The sequence below is a fragment of the Coenobita brevimanus genome, chromosome 19 (assembly GCF_032717465.1).
Source record: "Coenobita brevimanus isolate Jiangsu-jjx chromosome 19, ASM3271746v2, whole genome shotgun sequence".
NCBI lineage: Eukaryota > Metazoa > Arthropoda > Malacostraca > Decapoda > Coenobitidae > Coenobita > Coenobita brevimanus.
In genome coordinates, this window is record NC_136972.1 from 3,973,018 (window position 1) to 3,993,198 (window position 20,181).

At 41.6% G+C, this 20,181-nt stretch overlaps 1 pseudogene; it reads right to left on the minus strand.

Moving 5' to 3' along the window:
- LOC145391612 (uncharacterized) overlaps positions 1-20,181 on the minus strand; it is an 81,558-nt pseudogene that overhangs the window by 6,433 nt on the left and 54,944 nt on the right.

A 20,181-nucleotide genomic window follows, 5' to 3' on the forward strand; every position in this document is an offset into this window, starting at 1 on the left:
AATACTAACAATCAGAGATCAAACACCTTCAGATTTGCTTCATTAGGTCCGAGACTCAGAACCATAAAGAAAAATACTTTCAAACTGTTTGGCGATAGTTTCTAAAGATCCACATGAGATTCGTTTTACCCATTTATTCTGATGTATTTTTCACTGGATTCTTTGTATCTTTAGACGATTTTATTAAGCTTAGGAGGAACCTGAACCTGGAGAGGGGTGATACAGCACATATCAGTCCGAAAACGAGACTTTTCTCCAAATCAATAAACAGAATAGGGGTAGAGAGTTGAACAGAAACAGCGTCATCTGACTGTACAGTCTAGGACTAAAGTCCTCGGAGCCGTATTTTAGGCCGGAGATGGCGCTGCAAGCGTTGCTTAGAGAGGAGGCGGAGTCAGGAATGAGAGCAGGGTGTGTGGTGGGGGAGGGGGTAATTAATAGGAGTGTAGGGATTCGTGTTCATTATTCGGAACGTGTGTGTCGACCAAGCTAAGAGACTGAACATTAAGAATGGAACTATGGAGCGTGGAATTGTGTAGTCATTAGGCACAGGTGAATAGTCGGCATTGCCCTTGCAACAGCTATGTCATCCTTAGGTATGACAAATAAAAGGAAATTGGCTACTAAAAGTTTTCCAACGACGATTTAACTCATATGATTCCCTTTTCTGCGATAACTCGCTTCTAATCTCCGTGTCTCCCCAGGGAGAGAGAGAGAGAGAGAGAGAGAGAGAGAGAGAGAGAGAGAGAGTGGGCAGGGCACTCCTTCGGACGAAATCCAAATCCCTTTCGTCTCTTCAACTGTCCCTCCTTTCCTTTTATTTTCTTCCGTGTTTGCTGTCTCCCCTCCCCCTTTGTCTCCTGTGTTGATACCTACAGTCCTCTTTTCTCCCCTTTTCAGTCTAGTCCACATGTCAACTGATATAACATATATTCACTTAAATCTCCTCATCCGTTCATCTATATTTGTATTCACTGAATGTGAAATATATCAAATATGATGGAGTATAGAAAAATCCGTCGAAATAAAGACATTTACTCCAAGGCAATTACTGAAACACAAGTTTTTTTTCCGGCTTGCTAGGAGCTTACTGTGACGGGTAAAATAATTTGGCGTGCATGAATGAAATAGATATTGTCAATTTTATTCACAGTCAGATTTAAATACTTTTCAGAATGAACAATAATGTATATGCTATGGAGGAATAAGGTAGGGCCGTAAATTTATTCCTAGGGCAGGATAGAATAGGCACAATGCCTCTAGATGTTAAATTAAAGAACACCTTAGTACCCAGAACCCTTTTATTTCACGAGACATCCTGTCCAACAATTTATTTAGTTACACAAACATTACACCGTTATAGTTGTTTTGGAAACTTACAAAAACTAATTTTTGACAATTATATTATCAAATATCTTATAAGGATACAAAAAGATATACTTTATCATTACTAGAAGACTGGAATACCTCAATAAGCACTCCATCCACTACCAGCTATCACAACGTCTTATAATCTAGTTGGGAGGGAATTAACGAGATTGAGGCAGATACCTGGACGCCTACGAAGTCTCTCCCACTCTTCTCGTGCAGTTCTCTCCACAGCTTGTAGAGATCTCACGTGCTCTAAAGTCCAATCACGAGACATGAGTCCCCACAAGTTCTCAATAGGGTTCATGTCGCATCCCTTTGTGGGCTAGTCTAAAGCAATTATTTCAAGGTGCTGATCGAGCCAGTCCTTCACTACACGACAAGTGTGGATGGGACACTTGTCATGAACCAATCTGATGGGGTGTGGCTCGGGGATTGTCATGGCTCGCATTGTAGGAAGCAACACTTCTTCTAAAATACGGACATATTCTGCTCCAGTTAATTTCCCATCTATTTTCACCAGTTCCCCACATCCACCCCCCAAAATTTAATCCTACTCTTCCACTCCTCCTTTGCACACAGATGTTCCTTTCCTGGTAATGGGTGTTTCGTTGGCGCCAGCACTGCCTAGAGGCTGCCTTAATGGAAGTAAAAACCTTCTCGTCAGTAAAAATGACGCTCCTCCAAAATTCCCTGCTATACATCAGATGCTCAAGAGCAAATCCCAAACGAGCCTCCTTGTGTGTTTGGGTCAGGTGTTTCTTAACTGCCGGGATGTAGGCGTGAATGTTGTTGTGGTGGAGCGCTCGCCTAACAGTGCGGGGATGGCAATTTAATCCCAACTGTCGCCTTATCTGAACAGAGGACGTTAGTGGTGCATCCTGCACAGCCCGCACCAAGTGCTCCTGCACCTCTCCTGTCAGCACCCTGTGTCGCCCACTTCTCGGACGTGTCTCCACTGACCCTTCAGCCTGCCATCTCGCTATCCAACGATACACAGTGCTTTGAGCGAACCCAGTTGCTTCTGCTATTCTGGGGACAGAGGTGCCAATTTGCTACATCCCAATTATTCTGGATCTGTCAGAGATGACGGAAGGAGCATTTGCTAGGCTGGCAGCCATATCTGCAATGAGAAATTGTATAACATGGCTTTATTCGAGAATCTTTACGTAATTTAATGCCCATGAAAGTCATTGCACTTAATTCCTAAACTGCTAACGGCGTACTTCTAACTCAGCTCTGGCTAACGGTAGAATGCTATGCACATCACTAAGAAAAGTCGAGCTAAGTAGTGGAGATGAAAATACCCCGACTATAATCGAATGGACCAGTAGCAGAGGAAAAATCCCATAAAGATTTATCCCAAAGCCTCCCCACTACGGCAAAGGGAAAAAAAAATTGAGGAACTATCCCATTTGGGGAATGGCAGTTTGGTTGATAGAACAATCCTTATCCCCAGTACTAATATTGCATGATCCCATTAGTGGTGACCGGGAAAAGTCACTCAAATGAAATAATTGTATGAAACAATTTACTTCTAAGTTTCCCACTAAGAGTAGGAGAATCCTAGTCAGAGATGACTCAGACAAGATACGGGTCGAGTGCTTGAGCTTATATTCCTGAAGCAATGAACACAACCCAATCTCTTAAACCACTCTTCCCCCCGGCCAGCACACACCTTTCTCTCTTTCCTGACTCCGCCTCCTCTCTAAGAAACGACCGAAGCGTCATCTCTGTGCTGAAAAACGTACCACATCGGCTCCGAGGACTTTAGTCCTAGATTGTACATGTTAGGGCCCGGACACACTTTTTTTTTTTTAATGCGAGGAAGAAGGAACCAAAGGCTAGGAGCCTGCATAACAGTTCCTTCCAAGAAAATAAAAAATACAAAAGGGAGCCAAATTCAAGATCTATTCATTTCGAGATGCCTGGACACACTGCGTTTGAAAGACTGGAGGTCATAGGAAGTAGGAAATACAGACAGAGGGAGACAGTTCCAGAGTTGACCTGTTGCATAAATGAAGGACTGGGAGTAATGGTTAACTCTTGCATTAGAGAGTTGGACAGAAAAGGGATGAGAGCTTATTGCCAAACGGTTGCTACGCACCCATCTTAGAAATGGAGGAATGCAAGCAGACAGTTCAGAGGAGCAGTAACAATGGAAGTAACGATAGAAAAGAGATGTCCCCGAACATGCCATCTTCAAGAGGAAACAAGGCTCAGGGGTCCGTCCAAAGTTCAGACTCAAATACTGAAGCAGCTCTAACAAGGTACTTCGTTTCGTCTTGTCCATCACATGTTCGGGGGCAAGTGTTTCCGGTCCCTTAATGAGTTACAAAACCTGTAAGTGTAAGGAACATATTGACAGCACGAAGCTGAATAATTACTCGCACTTAATATGACATGATGCCAGGAACACCGCGTAATTAAGACCAGCCATAAATGTTTCGCTTTGATGTAAACAGGTCGCATGGCGTGTTCCAAACCCGGGGTATAAAAACCTTCATTGCTGACTGCCGGTAATTAACTCCACAACACCCATTGTTACACTCCTTCAGTACGAGGCATCATTAATTTGAGAAATAATATTGTATAAAAAGATGAGGCGCAGTTTTTCAATCGCAAGGTAAGGAGCAGATGGAGCTCTGAGACTACGAATACTGCTGAGAATATCTTCAATGTTTTTACGTTATTTACCTATATTATTACTGTATTATATTGCTTGAAATCATTATACTAAACATATACCACTAAAAAAAGAGGTGTAGGAGTTATGAACATAGCAAGAGAATTCAAAATCTTAACGGTGAAACTGCTGGCGAATACCGAGCAGAATTTTGTAATAGTAAAAGTATGTGATAAAGCCATCATGATATTAAGATTACTGTTTATGACAACCTTCAGTTAGTAAATGAGAATAACACGCCACTCATCACAAGAGTCTGAGCCAAAAAACAATATCTACATACACCACCTGCCGTACCTTCCCAATTTCATGTTCCCTCCCTTCTCTCTCTCTCTCTTTCTCTCTCTCTCTCTCTCTCTCACAATTTTTTTTTAATCCAACCCGTTACGGTAGTGCTCCGCCAGATCTATGGTAAAAGCATACAGTTGGGCAATTATTTTTATTTTCAAGCAGACCTGTCCATTAAAAGCTTCGCCCCTCTCACTCTTTCTCTCTCGCTCGCTCTCTCTCTCTCTCGCTCTCTCTCTCTCTCTCTCTCACCCTCTCTCTCTCTCTCTCTCTCTCTCTCTCTCTCTCTCTGTGCGCGCGCGCGTGCGTGCGTGCGTGCGTGTGTGTGTGTGTGTGTGTGTGTGTGTGTGTGTGTGTGTGTGTGTGTGTGTGTGTGTGTGTGTGTGTGTGTGATTCCCTCTGTCTGTCTCTCTGTCTCTGTCTCTGTCTGTCTGTCTGTCTCTCTGTCTCTCTCTCTCTCTCTCTCTCTCCCCCTGTGTGTGTGTGTGTGTGTGTGTGTGTGATTCCTCCTCCTCTCTCTCTCTCCCTCCTTTCCTCCTTCCCTCCCCTTTTTCCTCCCTCTCGTCCACTCTTTCCATCTCTCCAACGCCTTTCCTTCCTTTTATCTCTCTCGTCCATCTCTCTCCACACCCCTTCTCTACTCCTTTCTTTTCTCCACCCCTTCTCTCCAGTCTTTCCCTCCCTCCCACTTCCTCCCAGGTTTTGTCATCCTTTCAGAAGTGTGTCCAAGAGCCAACTTCCTTAACTTCCTCTTCATACTTCAAACACGATTTTTTTTTTTTTCACAGCTGCCATTCTCTCTTCTCTTATATTTCTCTCTGTTAATATTTATGATATCTTTAGTTTTCATCTCTTACTGTCATTATTAATATTAACCATGGCTATTGTTTTCCTTTTTTGGAACTGGAGGGATACATAAACCCTTTTTCTCTTCAATATGGGAGGTTGCCAGTATGAGCTGTTGTTGACCAACCCCAGTCTGTCTGACTATGCAGACCTATCAACCACAAGCAAGCATCTGCCTTTGCGGGACCATCCCGCTCAGTAAACTCATGTTCCTTTGCGGCAGACAGCGCCTCGTCACAGCAAAGCACTGGGAAAAGCATGAAAGTTGGATTCCCTGATGGACACCGCATTCACGCCCCTCCACCCAGTTAACAGAGGCATCATAGCAGGCTCCACATCATCCCGTTATTTGCCTATATGGTCACCTGGTGTCAGGACTCCATATTATAATAATACAACTCATAGATAGATAGATAGATAGATAGAAACACCAGCCAGGGTGCGATGAGTATCCTGAGTGAGGAAGGTGAGTAAGACGAGTTGTAAATGTTGACTCTGCATTTATCTTCCGAGATCGACATCTGCTATCAACACGCCCCTCCAACTGACATCATCTGTATCAAGTGGGTGTAATTATACTTACTCATTTCTTCTCAGTGCTTTAACTTAGGTACAAGCACCTCCTTTACTTATTTTTATATATACATTTATACACTTATTATCTTTCATTTATTACAACTCATTCACTCATCTATTCCCTTGGGACATAAATAAAAGACGTATTCATAACACCATACCCTAGCAACATGAGTTCATTTTTGCCAAGTTATTTGACCGGAATATTTTCGTCTCCACCCGTGTTAATAACAGATGATACACAGTTAGCGGCCACTGCAGATACACAGGAGAACAACAGGGCAACACACCCACCCTACAAAATTCACCGCATAATAAAGACAAAGAAACAAATACCTCATTTCTAGATGATAATGATGATTCTTGGGACAGTCCCTCTGATATAGCAAGTGAGAACTTTGTCTCTGACTTGCATGTCTATGAAAATTTACTTAACAGAGTTCATCGTTCAGGGAAAACCTATTCCACTATTCCCTCACACAACGATAAACAAGTCCAAGTTAAATTAACAACGCAACCAGTGAAACTGAATAACGCAAGCAATACTACAGATCAAACATCCCCACCTCATGTTTACGTTTATCATGAGGATAAAACCGCCCCAAATTTCTCAGGCACAGAAAAAGATCGCATTGATGTAATATCCTTGATCAACCAGTGTGAACAACTTTGTAAAGAGACATGTAACTGATGAACAAGAGAAAATTACAATATTGTCCTCGTGGATCAATCAGGAAAGATGCCCGGCAGGAGATTTGCTAAAGTCTGATATGCTTCTCCAGGCTAAGACATATGATGAGTTTAAAACTGAATTTTTGAAGAAATTTTCTGGAGGTATGAACTTTTTGCCAGGTATATTCCCAGAATAATATAAGATTGTAGATCTTGTAAGGGAGCACACTAAAAATCATGTGCTCAGCGAAATAGCTGCTTATGTCTCCACTATTAAAAAAACATAATTAGCTACCTTAGAAAACTCAAACTGGGTAACACAAGATGGAAAGGTGTTACCAGACCTTGTTGTAGACATCATTGGTTATGTAGCTGCCTTGTGTAATTTACCTGATAGGACCCTCAAAATGGCCAAGACGATCCTATACACCCCAGGTATGTGCTTACTAGACTTAATGAATGAGGTAGAGATGCAGTGTAGCAAAGCAGGGGTGACCGAAACACAATCACATTCTAGTAGAATGAGAGTGCCTGAGACAGTATCAGCTGTGAAAACAGCTACAACTACCCCAAACAGAGAACAAAATCGATCGCGACCAGAAAGCAGACAGAGCAAACAACCAAACGCGTTGGGGCAACAATCTCAAACACCAGGCCACAGGCAGTCACATAAGTTTCTGCGCAGACCGAGCAGATCTCGTGCCACAGACACCATTAAATTTGGGAAGTCATCTCGCAGAGTACAGTCGGGAGATAGGTCCATTCTATGATATTATTGTGCAAAACCAGGACACACAAAGAATGAATGCTTTATGAAAACAAAAGAAGACAAACAAAAGACACAAGGATTTGATCCATACTGTAGGCATCACCGGTGCCAAGGGCACTGGACCAGTAATTGCAAGACAGTAGAAAAATTAGTTTCCATTTTCAAATCGGGGGAAGACCAAGTCACGACAAAAAACGAACAAACATAAAGAATAGCAAGTCTAAAATTCACATAGGAGGCATGTTGGGAAATGAGTGTATCTTGATACCAGCTGTATGTGAGGATCAAAACGTTTCCTTATTTTTAGACACTGGCTTTCCAGCGAACTTAATAACACAAGAAAAAATAGATAGAATTTTTAGAAATAAGAAGAAAGTAACTTTTCTGGAAGGATCTGATTTGGACTTATATACTGTACAGTAAATGGCAAACAAATTGCAGTAAAAGGTATGATACGGTTAAACATCAGTTTTACAGAGACTACAAGACCAATTTCTGCATTTTTAAATATTGTTAAAACTTGGCAATAAAAACTGATATGTTGCTGGGCTTAAGATGCATGAGAACAGAGAAGATAACTTTACTCCCACAAATGAATGGGAGAAACTTTGATAATGAATTCATAGAGGAAATACCATAAGAGTCCTCACCGATTAGTAAAACAGAACCAAAAAGAAATGGTAATATTAAAAGCTTTAACAAACATACACAAACAGATGAGTGTATAGAATCACTCAGCCCCCCTCCCCCCAGCCTCCAGGACTAGAAACCCAGGTAATGATACTGTCTCATCAGTTTTTCTCGCCCATCTCACCAATGATTTAGTTATACCACCTAACTCCTACATGAAAGTTACCATAAAGAGCAAATTAAAAAATAGTACTGTTCTTGTCTTGGAAGAATTATGTAAGTAAAAGGATTGTCAGTAGAAAAAGCATTATGTCAGACGAACGACGATGGGCAAGCTCATATATTCCTAATTAATCACATGAATGGGGAAATACAGGGAGTGCTGGAGCTCCCGTTTCATCAGTCCTCAGGACTAGTTCCTGACCATCCCCCTTTGCTGAACTTTTTCAGTGTCTCAGTTACCTAGAGAGTAGGACAGCATGCTCTCCAACACAAATTTCTCTAACTATCTACACCAAACTACATGCACAGTACACACTACATTTCCTTTTCCAAAATTCAAAAACAAAAAAATCATGGCGTCTCATCACCCAGCCTCTGAGTCCCGAGGGGGGGGGGGGGACCATAAATGTCCCCAACTTCCGACCCTCTCCCGGTGACGACTCGAGGTGTCTGGAACCATTGTCTGACTCTTCTTCATTTCTGCAACATTCGCGGCCTATCCTCTAACTTTCGCACTGTTGAGCACCACCTCTCCTCCTCTAAACCTCACCTTCTTTTTCTAACTGAGACTCAGCTGTCTGAGGCAACTGACAGCAAACCCTTTTCTGTATCCTCCTACTTTCTCTATACTCATTTCAAAGCCAAAGGTGGCTGTTGTGTATATATATATGCAACGACTTATCTTGCTCTCGTGTTCCTGAACTTGATTCTTCTGAATTCTCAACACTCTGGCTTCGGCTTTCATGTCATTCTTTGACTAAATATATCTGTGCTGTTTACTTATCCCCTAATTCTACTGACTATCAAAAATTCTTCGACTATCTTACTTCTACGATGGAACACAGTCTATCCATTTCTCTTTTCTCTGTTCACCACCACCTTTGGCTCTCCTCTCCTTTCACTGATCCACCTGGTGAACAAGCCTACATTTTTTCTATCCTTAATGACCTAGAGCAGCTTGTACAGCACCCTACACGTATCTCAGACCGCCTTGGAGAGAGCTTCAACATACTTGACCTTTTCCTTACAACTAATCCTTCTGCTTACACTGTTAATCTTTTCTCTCCGTTGGGCTCCTCCGATCACAATCTTATCACCTTAACCTGTCCTATCACTCCGGTACGGCCTGTGGACCCTCCAGGGAAACGTTGCCTGAGGCATTTTGGAGCCACGGATTGGGAGGCCCTCAGGCAGTACTTCTTTGATTTTCCCTGGTATGATTATTGCTTCCATGGCCGGGAGCCATCTGAGTGTGCCTTGCGCATTACGGAGGTTATTCTCATGGACGTGAAAGCATACATTCCTTTCTCATATCCTTTGACTAATGCAAGAAAGCCTTGGTTTAATCACGCTTTATTCTAATGCTGTCCGCAACAAGGAGAGTGCCTACAAAAGGTACCGGAGCCAACCCACCCCTGAATCACATCATCTTTATGTTTCTGCCCGGAATCGTGCTAAGTCTGTTGTTCGTGCTGCTAAAAACAATTTCATCCATACTAAATGCTCTCAACTCTCCAACTCGAATTCTTCCCGCTCCTTCTGTCACCTTGCCAAAAACCTTTCTAACAACTTTACCTCATCATCCTTCCATCCACTTTTGTACTCTGATGGTTCTGTAGCTATTTCTTCTACTGGTAAAGCAGATCTCTTCACACAGACTTTCTCCTCCAATTCCACCTTAGACGATTCTGATGCTGTTCCTCCATCACTTCCCGCCTCTGACTTCCTCATGGCTGACATTAAAATTTCTTCAGCTGATGTATTTTCTGCCATCACTGGCCTCAATACTAACAAGGCATATGGGCCTGATGGAGTCCCTCCTGTTGTTCTCAAGAACTGTGCTTCTGTGCTTACACCATGGCTAGGCAAACTCTTTCGCCTTTGTCTGTCAACTTGTACCTTTCCTTCTTGCTGGAAGTTTACTCTCATTCAGCCAGTCCCAAAGAAGGGTGACCACTCCCAACCCTCCAACTATCATCCAATTGCTTTAACGTCCTGTATTTCGAAAGTTTTCGAGTCAATTCTCAATAGAAAAATTTTAAGGCATCTTTCCTATCACAACCTTCTTTCTGATCGTCAGTACGTGTTCCATCAGGAACGCTCCACTGGCAATCTTCTCACCTACCCTTCAGACTCCTGGTCTTCCTCCTTTTGGGACTTTGGCGAAAGCTTTGCCATTGCACTTGACATCTCAAAGGCTTTCGATCGAGTCTGCATAAATCTTTAATTTCCAAACTGCCCTCTTACGGTTTCTATCCTTCTATCTGTGCCTTCATCGTTAGCTTCCTTTCTGGTGGTTCTATAGCCGCTGTTGTAGGCGGCCATCGTTCTTCTCCTAGATCTATCAACAGTGGTGTTCCTCAGGGCTCTGTCCTATCACCAACTCTCTTCCTTTTATTCATCAATGACCTAAGCTGTACAGTCGTGGCCATAAATAATCACCTATCATCCTGTACGCCTTGCCTCAGACTGGCTCCATTATGCGCGGCAAGTCACACTGGAGTAAGAGGGGCTGAGAGGCAGGGGCCAGAGAGAGAAGGGAGGGTGGGTGGTGGGATGATCAATTGTGCTGGGGTGGAGTGAGGGAGGGGAGGGAGGGTAGGTAGGGGAGGGTGAATGAAATATGAAGTTGTGGCCACATAATTTGTCTATTTTCTTTCATTCAGGGCATCATATAAAGGAGTTACTATTCGGTAGATGCTGCTGCATTACACCTTGTATAGCGGCGTCAGATAACAAACTTTAGATAGGTGGTGATATGAAGGGCTGGCTCGTGAGAGAGATATACTGACGTGGCATTAAAATTTGTGCGGAGCCAGATATTTTGACTTCAGACACAGAATGGAATCTGGATGGCTTTGACTTCCATAATGTTTGTGTAAGAAACGTCCTCTGCCCTTACATGTAAGTAATTTTTGGAACTAAATATTATATACAACCTTTGACATGGCTGCCCACAGTAAATATGATCACCCTCGCGGTATACACTCCCTCTATACAGTCACCATCATATCAGTTCAATAATTATTTAATGACATCTCTATATCAAAAGGCTATTTAAAATAGTTGTGCATGAAAGGTAAATAAATTTCATGTCTGTGCTCATGGGTGGATATGGTAATGGTATATCTCATATTCTGTTAGAGGGAAAATGAAACAAAATCCTACCCAAACTCCCAGAAAATATCTGTCATTGTCTACCGACACTGGTCAGGCCAAAGCAACCAGGAATGCCTTAGTAAGTAGTCCAGTGGCCTCATGTCTTATAAACCTCATGCAGGGGTCGCGGAACCGGAGAAACAATGTTGTTGATGGTTTGCTAGTTTCGTATGAACAGCTCCCACTTGTCTTTGGTGAGTTGGAGGAGGCGGGCCTGTGTCCTCACTTTCTCTGGCTTCCACGCGTAAGGTGACCAGATTTACTGGAGCTAAAAGCGGGACATTGTCACGTGTGTGTGTGGAGAGAGAGAGAGAGAGGGAGAGAGTGACATGCGAGTGACAGCAACGGCTGCTACGTAACACCTCACCCTGAGGCTGCTAATCAAAAACTAACGTCTCAAACGAACTTCAGTGACCACCAATATACAGTACGGTATGGTGAATTGGCCGACCAAAGTTACCAGATAGTATTACAAGTTTTATATTAACAATTCGGTATTTCACTTGGTTTAGATTATGCATAATTTCACTAATTCATCATAATTTCATAAAAGGTCATGTTATATCTAATGTAATAGTAATTTTCTAAATGCAGGATATTTTAGATAATATGCACAAAAACAGGACATTTTAGTCACAATTAAAAAGCGGGACAGTTGTAAAAAAAACAAAAAAACAAAAGAACAACGGGACTGTCTCGTCTAAAGGCGGGATCTGGTTGTCTTATCCACGTGTTGACAATCTGGGCCGACAAAATCTCGATGGCTCTGCACTAATATTTGATGTCACGTCAGTATACTTCTCTCACAAGCCAGTCCTTGATATCACCACCTATCTAAAGCTTGTTATCTGATGCCTCTATACAAGCTATAATGCAACTTTACCGAAAAATAACTCCTTTATTTGATGCCCTGAATGAAAGAAAATAGACAAATTATGTGGCCACAATTTGGCATTTCGTTCTCCCTCCCCTCCCTCCCGTCCCTCCCCTCCCTCACTCCACCCAAGCACAATCGTTCGTCCCCCCACCCACCCTCCCTTCTCTCTCTGGCCCCTCCCTCTCAGCCGCTCTTACTCCAGTGTGACTTGCCGCGCGTAAGAGAGGCAGCCTGAGGCACGGGGTACAGTAGGATAGGTGATTATTTATGGCCACGATTGTACATGTAACCCTATCCACTCATACGCTGATGACTCCACCCTTCACCTTTCCATTCGGTTCCCGCAACGCCCATCTCAGCAGTTACTTCAACAAACAAGGGATGAGGCTATGGCACACCTAATGTCTGACTTGGCCCGTATCTCTGCCTGGGGTAAAAATAATCTTGTTGTTTTAATGCATCTAAGACTCAGTTCTTACACCTATCAACCCGTCAAAATCTTCCACAGGTATACCCACTAATGTTTAATAATATTCAGCTTAATCCTGCATCATCCTTGACCATGCTTGGGGTTTCATTTACTAGGGACTTATCTTGGAAAGATCATATTACATCTCTTGTAAAATCTACTTCCAAGAGATTGGGTGTGCTAAGCCGACTCCGTTCTTTCTTTACCCCTACATAATTGTTGACTCTATACAGGGGTTCTATCCGCCCCTGTGTGGAGTACAACTCTCATGTGTGGGGAGGCTCCCCACATAGAGCTCTTCTCAATAGGGTGGAGTCAAAGGCTTTTCGTCTCATTAACTCTCCCCCTCTTACTGACTCCCTTCAACCTCTATCTCTTCGCTGCACTGTTGCATCTTTATCTCTTTTCTATCGCTACTTTAATGGTCACTGCTCCTCTGAACTGTCTGCATGCATTCCTCCACCTCTACGACGGGCGCGTAGCACCCGTCTAGCAGCAAACTCTCATCCCTTTTCTGTCCAACTCTCTAATGCAAGAGTTAACCGTTACTCCCAGTCCTTCATTTATGCAAGAGGTCAGCTATGGATCTGTCTCCCTCTGTCTGTATTTCCTGCTACCTATGATCTCCAGTCTTTCAAATGCAGTATGGCCAGGCATCTCGAAATGAATGGATCTTGAATTTGGCTCTCTATTGTGTTTTGTATTTCTCTTGGAGGGAACTGTTATTGCGGGCTCATGGCCTTTGGGTCCTTCTTCCTCGCATTGAAAAAAAAAAAGGAGTTGAAAATGGGGACTTGTATAGTTAATATTGAAAAATGTCCTATCCCCGTGATGCAAATAGTTTTAGCTGGAGTGACAAGTGAGATCAAATCTACTGACGGAGAAAGCATAAATGAGAATTTAAATCACTCAGGTGAATATGATGTAGGAAATGATTTGTTGAACCTGTCGGAAAAACACAGGGACACCGTAGCATTACCCGGAGAAGAATTAGGGTGTACCAACCTGATTAATCACAAGATTAACTTGCAACCAGACACACCACCAGTTTTCGTACCTGCCTATCGAGTCTCACAATCTCAACGTACATTCACAAACCAGTATGTCGATGACATTTTAAAACTTGGAATTATTGAGCCATCAGTCTCTCCGTGGAATGCCCCATTATTCTTCGTGCCCAAACTAAATGGAGAAATGCGTGCGGTAGTGGATTACCATAAAGTAAACAATCACACAATCCCAGACCGGTTTCCCATGCCATTGCTAAGTGACATCCTACAGAATATTGGACCAGAAAATAATGTATTTTTCACGATAGATTTGCTCAATGGATTCTACCAAATTCCATTAGGTCAGGAGTCAAGTAAATACACTGCCTTTTCCACAAATACAGGACATTATCAGTACAGGATAATGCCAATGGCATTGAAGACAACACCAGGCACATTCCAGTGTCTTATGAATTACGTATTGCCCGGAATTTTAGGACAAGGAATATTTGTTTATCTTGATGACATAACTGTCACAACGTAAGATATCACAGAAAATCTCCGGAAATTAGACCTACTCTTACAAAAGCTTGGTGATGCTGGTTTAAAAATTATGCTTTCTAAATGCAAATTTTGCTTTAAGGAAATAAAATTCTTAGGCCACAAATTAAATGCTGAAGGTATTCACACCACCGATGACAAAATACAGGCAGTGAGAGACTTCCCTGAACCCACTACGACTGACGAAGTTAGACAATTTTTAGGTCTAGCAGGGTATTATAGGTCATTCATACAACAATTCTCTCAAAAGCCTTTACTCTATTCCAACTACTCAAAAAAGATGCTATATTCCAATGGGGAGGAGAAAAAAAAAAAACAAGCATTTAACAATTTAAAAAATAAACTTACAAATGCACCATGTTTGGCATATCCGGCTTTCACAAAACCATTTATTATTTGTACAGTTGCATCAGTTAAAGGATTAGGGGCTGTATTGATGCAAGAAGATAAAAGAGGACAGAATCAACCAATTGCATTTGCCAGCAGACAAATAAAAGGTGCAGAGAAAAATTATTGCACTACAGACTTAGAGGCACTTGCAGTGGATTTTGCATTACAAGAGTTTCGAGATTTGGTATATGGTTACGAAATACACTTATTCACCGACCATAAACAGCTAGTATGTATGTTTAAAGAAAAACTCCTCTCTGGGAGGAGAGCAAGATGGAAATGTACAGTCGAAAACTACAATGTACATATTCATTACATACAAGGCAAAATGAATATAGTAGCCGACTCATTATCCAGGAACCCGAAAACAATTCAGGTCGCGGCATTAGATCTCAAAGGAAACATCCCAAACCATGATGAAATCGCGAAAACACAAAGACTTGATCCAACATGGTCTAAAGTTATATACAAGTTAGAAAGTGGAGATGATACAATTACCGAAACTACATGTACCACTAGAACAATTCATAATAATCAATAATGCCTTATACAGGATCAACCCAGGACAACGAAAACGCCGAAGAAATATTAAACAATTAGTAGTACCTAATGACATGATACCCCAAGTATTACGAACGATACACGATAGCCCACATGCAGGACATCCTGGAAAGGACAGGACATTCAAACAAGACCAGTTGTTATATTACTGGCCTTCATTACGAAAAGATATACACAATCATATAGACAGATGCGAATCATGTGCAAAACACAAAGGATACCCAATCACACCTGCACCTATAGGTAATTACCCTGTACCACATCAACCATGGGACGTTGTCGCGGTTGATTTACACAAAATGCCGTTATCATACAATAATAACCAATACCTATTCGTAGCAACGGATCATTTCTCCCGTTATGTAATTTTAGCCCCAATTAGGGATAAAACAGCAGAGACAGTAGCAAAAGCAATAATAGGTAATGTAATATGTCGCTTTACTACCCCAAAGGTACTAATAAGTGATACTTGAGGTGAATTTAATTCTGCTATCTTAAAAGAAATATGTAAACAATACAATATCAAAAAGTTTAACGTTTTAGTCTATCACCCAGCATCTAATGGGTTACTAGAGAGACAAAAAAAAAAAAAAAGTATCAGATGTTCTACGACACATTGTCAATGCAAATTATGCAAGCTGGGATGATTGGATTCCCAGAGTAGAAGCCTCAGTTAATGGATCTATAAATAATTCTGTAGGAGACACACTACATTTCATTATATATGGGACAGATAAAAAACTACCATATGAAATTCTAGAAGGTGAAAATCTGCCCATATACAACTACGATGATTACTCTAAACTCCGTTTACGTGAATTCCAGGACATACATAAAAGAGTCAAAAAACAATTAACGATGTCCAAGGAAGAAATGACGGAGGCATTTAATAAAAAGGCAAGAGATTCGCATATCAGCTTAAGAGACATTGTCTATGGTATCATTCATACGAGAGACAATAAATTATTCCCGAAATTTGAGGGCCCATACAGAGTAATTAACATAAAAGCAAACAAAGTTTTAATTAGGTCACTGTCAAGTGGAGGAGAGAAACAAGTTCATATTGACCATTTAAAACGAGTTTCAAGGGAACTATCCAATAATTTATACAGCCTCGGATACCACCGAACAACCGAACATAACTCATGAAACCAATCAAGAAAACAACAATAATTACAAAAATAAATTAAGGTCATATAGCAAACAATCAGACATAGTTGCAACTGTTCCAATAAAATCTACAGTACATCATTTAGATGATGTAAATATCGATTTAAACTCCTTCTATAAATGATATAACAATCAAGTTATTGCTCTACGTTAGGCAACCGTAACGCACATCATCACTATCATCGACCACAGCATGACCATATTAGAAAATTAATAGATTTTTTTTTTTTTTTGTCGGTAGGTAACGATGAAGGGACTTATTCTATGGATTCTCCTCTACATAGCAAGAGGATATGCTCACTTAGACCCCTAACACATAGTACGACAAGGATGCCTCATAGCTCCAACGGCCACGACGTCAATCGTAAAAGATGTCATGAGTACTGAAATCAATTTGGATTACTTATACGAATTACTTTCTTATCTAGAGAAAATCGCGAGACCCATGAAGACCCTGGACTTCACGATAGGACGCTGTTTCACAAGCACATAACACAAAGGAAGTGGATGAAATACTAAGGTTGGCGAAATGGAAGACAGAACAGGCGAAGTCAACTATGCTCATCATGATCCAAGATCTCCCATCTCATGGAACGGGGGTATTGAGCGCCACGACAATATTACACGTACTCGCCAAAAGCGCGGTTTGTTCGACCTGGGTGGTGCAGTTCTTGGGAACATCTTTGGATTGGCTACAGAGGAAGACCTTCAAGAAATAAACAACAAATTTAATAAAATAGCTCAGGTACTAACATACCAAGATAAATTCATCGCCGGACATACCTCAGCAATGAAGACAATCGTGAAAAATCTAAAACAGGCGGAAAACATAGCTCTCGAAAGTGTAAATAAACTAAATGACATGGGAGGAAACATAACACTTTTCCAACACTTCTCCATCATCACGGAACACATTGATACAATTCGACTCCAATTAGACAACACTAGAGTTCGTTACAGGGCACTTATGCAAGGAATTTCGAATGCTGGTAATGGCAAGATCACAATTAACCTACTTCCAGTTCATGAGCTACGTCAGATAATTAGTCAAGGCATACATAAACATAAATTGAAGCCTTTGTTCCGAAGTAGGGATTTCATGCAATATTATCCATATTTAGAAGCAACACTAACACCAACATCAGTAGTAGTTCATGTACCATTCATAACTGACGACCTGTTCACAGTATACCAAATACACCCATTCCCTTCTAAGAATAATAACACATTGGTCATCATCAACATCAACACAGACACCGAACTCATCATGGTCGCCAAGAGACGGAACACTGTCACTTTCGCAAGTGAATCAACGATTGAACGAAAGTGCCACACATCCTTACATGCTGTTCACCTTTGTCCTGCGTACATTATCACGTTTCAGCCTACTGATACGGTCCCTTGTGAAATGGCTAACATAAGAAATCACGACATTCATCACCACTGCAACTTCACTTTTGCTCCAGATAAGCTTGTACGCCATCAATGCATCAGACACTCACAGTTTTTTTTATTTCACCCATAACACATCAGTTTACATAGTCTGTCCAGATATACCACCATCTCATACTTCAGCCTCAGGATTATACATAGCACCAGACTACTGTGCGGTATTTACACCATCCATGTCCACTTTATCCACCATCAATCACTACGCCATCCTCAATCATACACACAAACATTTCCACCCACTGCCTGATATGGACCTAAACATGAGCACAGGTATTAAGTTGACTTCACCTAAGTTTGAAACTATGCAACTGATCAATGAAACAATGAAGCCCTGGGAAGATTTGACTTTGAGTTTGTTCAGCCACATGTGTATAGCCCAGCACCTGCTGTCTTTATAATCTTTTTTTTTTCTTTATGTGTCCAACTCTGGCCAAAGGCTTCAGGGCCTATATTTCGGGGGCAGTAGCCTATCTCAAGGCCCAGTAGTTCTCCTACACCTCCACATGTCACCACTTCGGCGCTAACATTCACCGTCCATATTGAATACATGTTAGGGCTGTCTCATACAGGACTGGTGTATTGGTATTAGCGGGGGTATTTTTACGACGTGGCGGCGGGTTATCTGGTACATCAGGAAAGTCTTTTTTTTTTTTTTTTTTTTTTTTTTTAATGAAATTCAAATCCTTAAACTGTTCCCTGCCCCAGACGGGATTCGAACCTGGGCCCATCAGAACTGCAGGAAGCCTCTCTACCGACTCAGCCACCGTCTCTGTATTGTATTTGCAGTAGTGCTGTTCGCAATGCACAGAATGCATGCAAGAATTGCAAACTTGGAGTCAGTATTTAGTGAGGGTAAAGTACGAATTCAAGTAAACCCCTCGTGATTGAAGTGTACATATTTTGTATATAGTATTAATTTTATGGATGAGAAATAGGGGCGTGGAAGAAGTTGAGAGGCGGAAGAGAGAGTTATATGTAGAAAGAAAGAGGTATAAAGATTAGTAAGAGAAAGTAAGAAAAGAGTGGATGAGGAATTTGAAAGGAATTTGAGTAAAGTGGAAGGACTGTAAGAAAATTTTCTGGAAAAAGGTGAAGAGAGTAAGACAGGGTAGAAGTGAAGTTAGCAGAGGAGTGAAAGATAAAAATGGTAGATTACTAGTGGAGAAGGGAGAAAAGGTGAGCAGATGGAAAGAACACTTTAAGGAATTGTTGAACATAGAGGTTGGAAGTGATGCGAGTATAAGTGTCTGGGAAATGGCTGGGAGAAGGAGGGAGGTGAGAAGACAGGAAGAAATCAGTAGGATAGAAGTTGTGGAAGCAATGAAGAAAGTTAAATCGGGGAAAGCCCCAGGAATTGATGGAGTGTGTGGTAAAATGTTGAAGCATGGGGGAGAGATAGTAGTAGAATGGATGTGGAAGATGTGCAGATTGGCCTGGGAGGAAGGTAGAGTTCCGGAGGATTGGAAGTCAGGTATAATTATTTCCTTGTACAAAGGAAAAGGGGAAAAACAAGTGTGTGGTAATCATAGGGGCATCTGTCTTCTCTAGTATAATAGGAAAATTGTATGGTAGGATACTTATTGACAGAGTTAGGGAAATAACAGTGGAATTAGTTGGAGAAGAACAGGGGGGCTTTAGGAAGGGAAGAGGTAGATCAGATATTCTTTCTTAGATCTTTAGTGGAAAAGCTTCTAGAGAAGGGAAAGAAGTTGTATGCGGCTTTCATGGATTTGGAGAAAGTATATGACAGGGTGGATAGACAAGGATTGTGGAAAGTATGAAGAATATATGGAGTAGATGGGAAGTTGTTGAATGCTGTGAAGAGTATGTATGATGGTGCTAAGGCTGCAGTGTGTGTGGATGGTGAACTAAGTGAATTTTTCTCTTTGAAGGTTGGATTGAAACAGGGATGTGTCATGTCTCCATGGTTGTTCAGTCTGTACATGGATGGGGTAATAAAAGAGATACAAGGTAGGGTAGTGGATGTTGGAGCAGCCCTGATGAGAGAGGGTAGTGTTTAGAAACTCCCTGTACTGTTGTTTGCAGATGATACTGTGTTGTTGAGTGAAGACGAAAGGGAGCTGGAAGGCTTGGTAGATGAGTTTGGGGGGGGGGGGTAAGAAACGGAATCTAAAGGTGAATGTAGGGAAGAGTTAAGTGATGGTCTTTGAGAGAGGTGAAGTGAGTGAATGTACAGCGAGGTTGGATGGTGAGGAATTGGAAAATGTGAATACGTTTAAGTCCTTGGGTAGTGTGATGGGTAAGGATGTAGGTTTGGAGGGTGAAGTGCTTGAAAGGGTACAACAGGGAAGAAAGGTTGCTGGTTCTTTGAAAGCAGTGATAAGAAACAGGGATGTGAGCATGGAAGTGAAAAAGTTACTACATGACAGTATTGTGATACCAACATTTGAGTGACATTAGGAGGTTGTGACATGCTGCACCCAACACTCAGTGATCCAGCAGTGCCAGATGTGCAACATTTATTATCCTATGTGA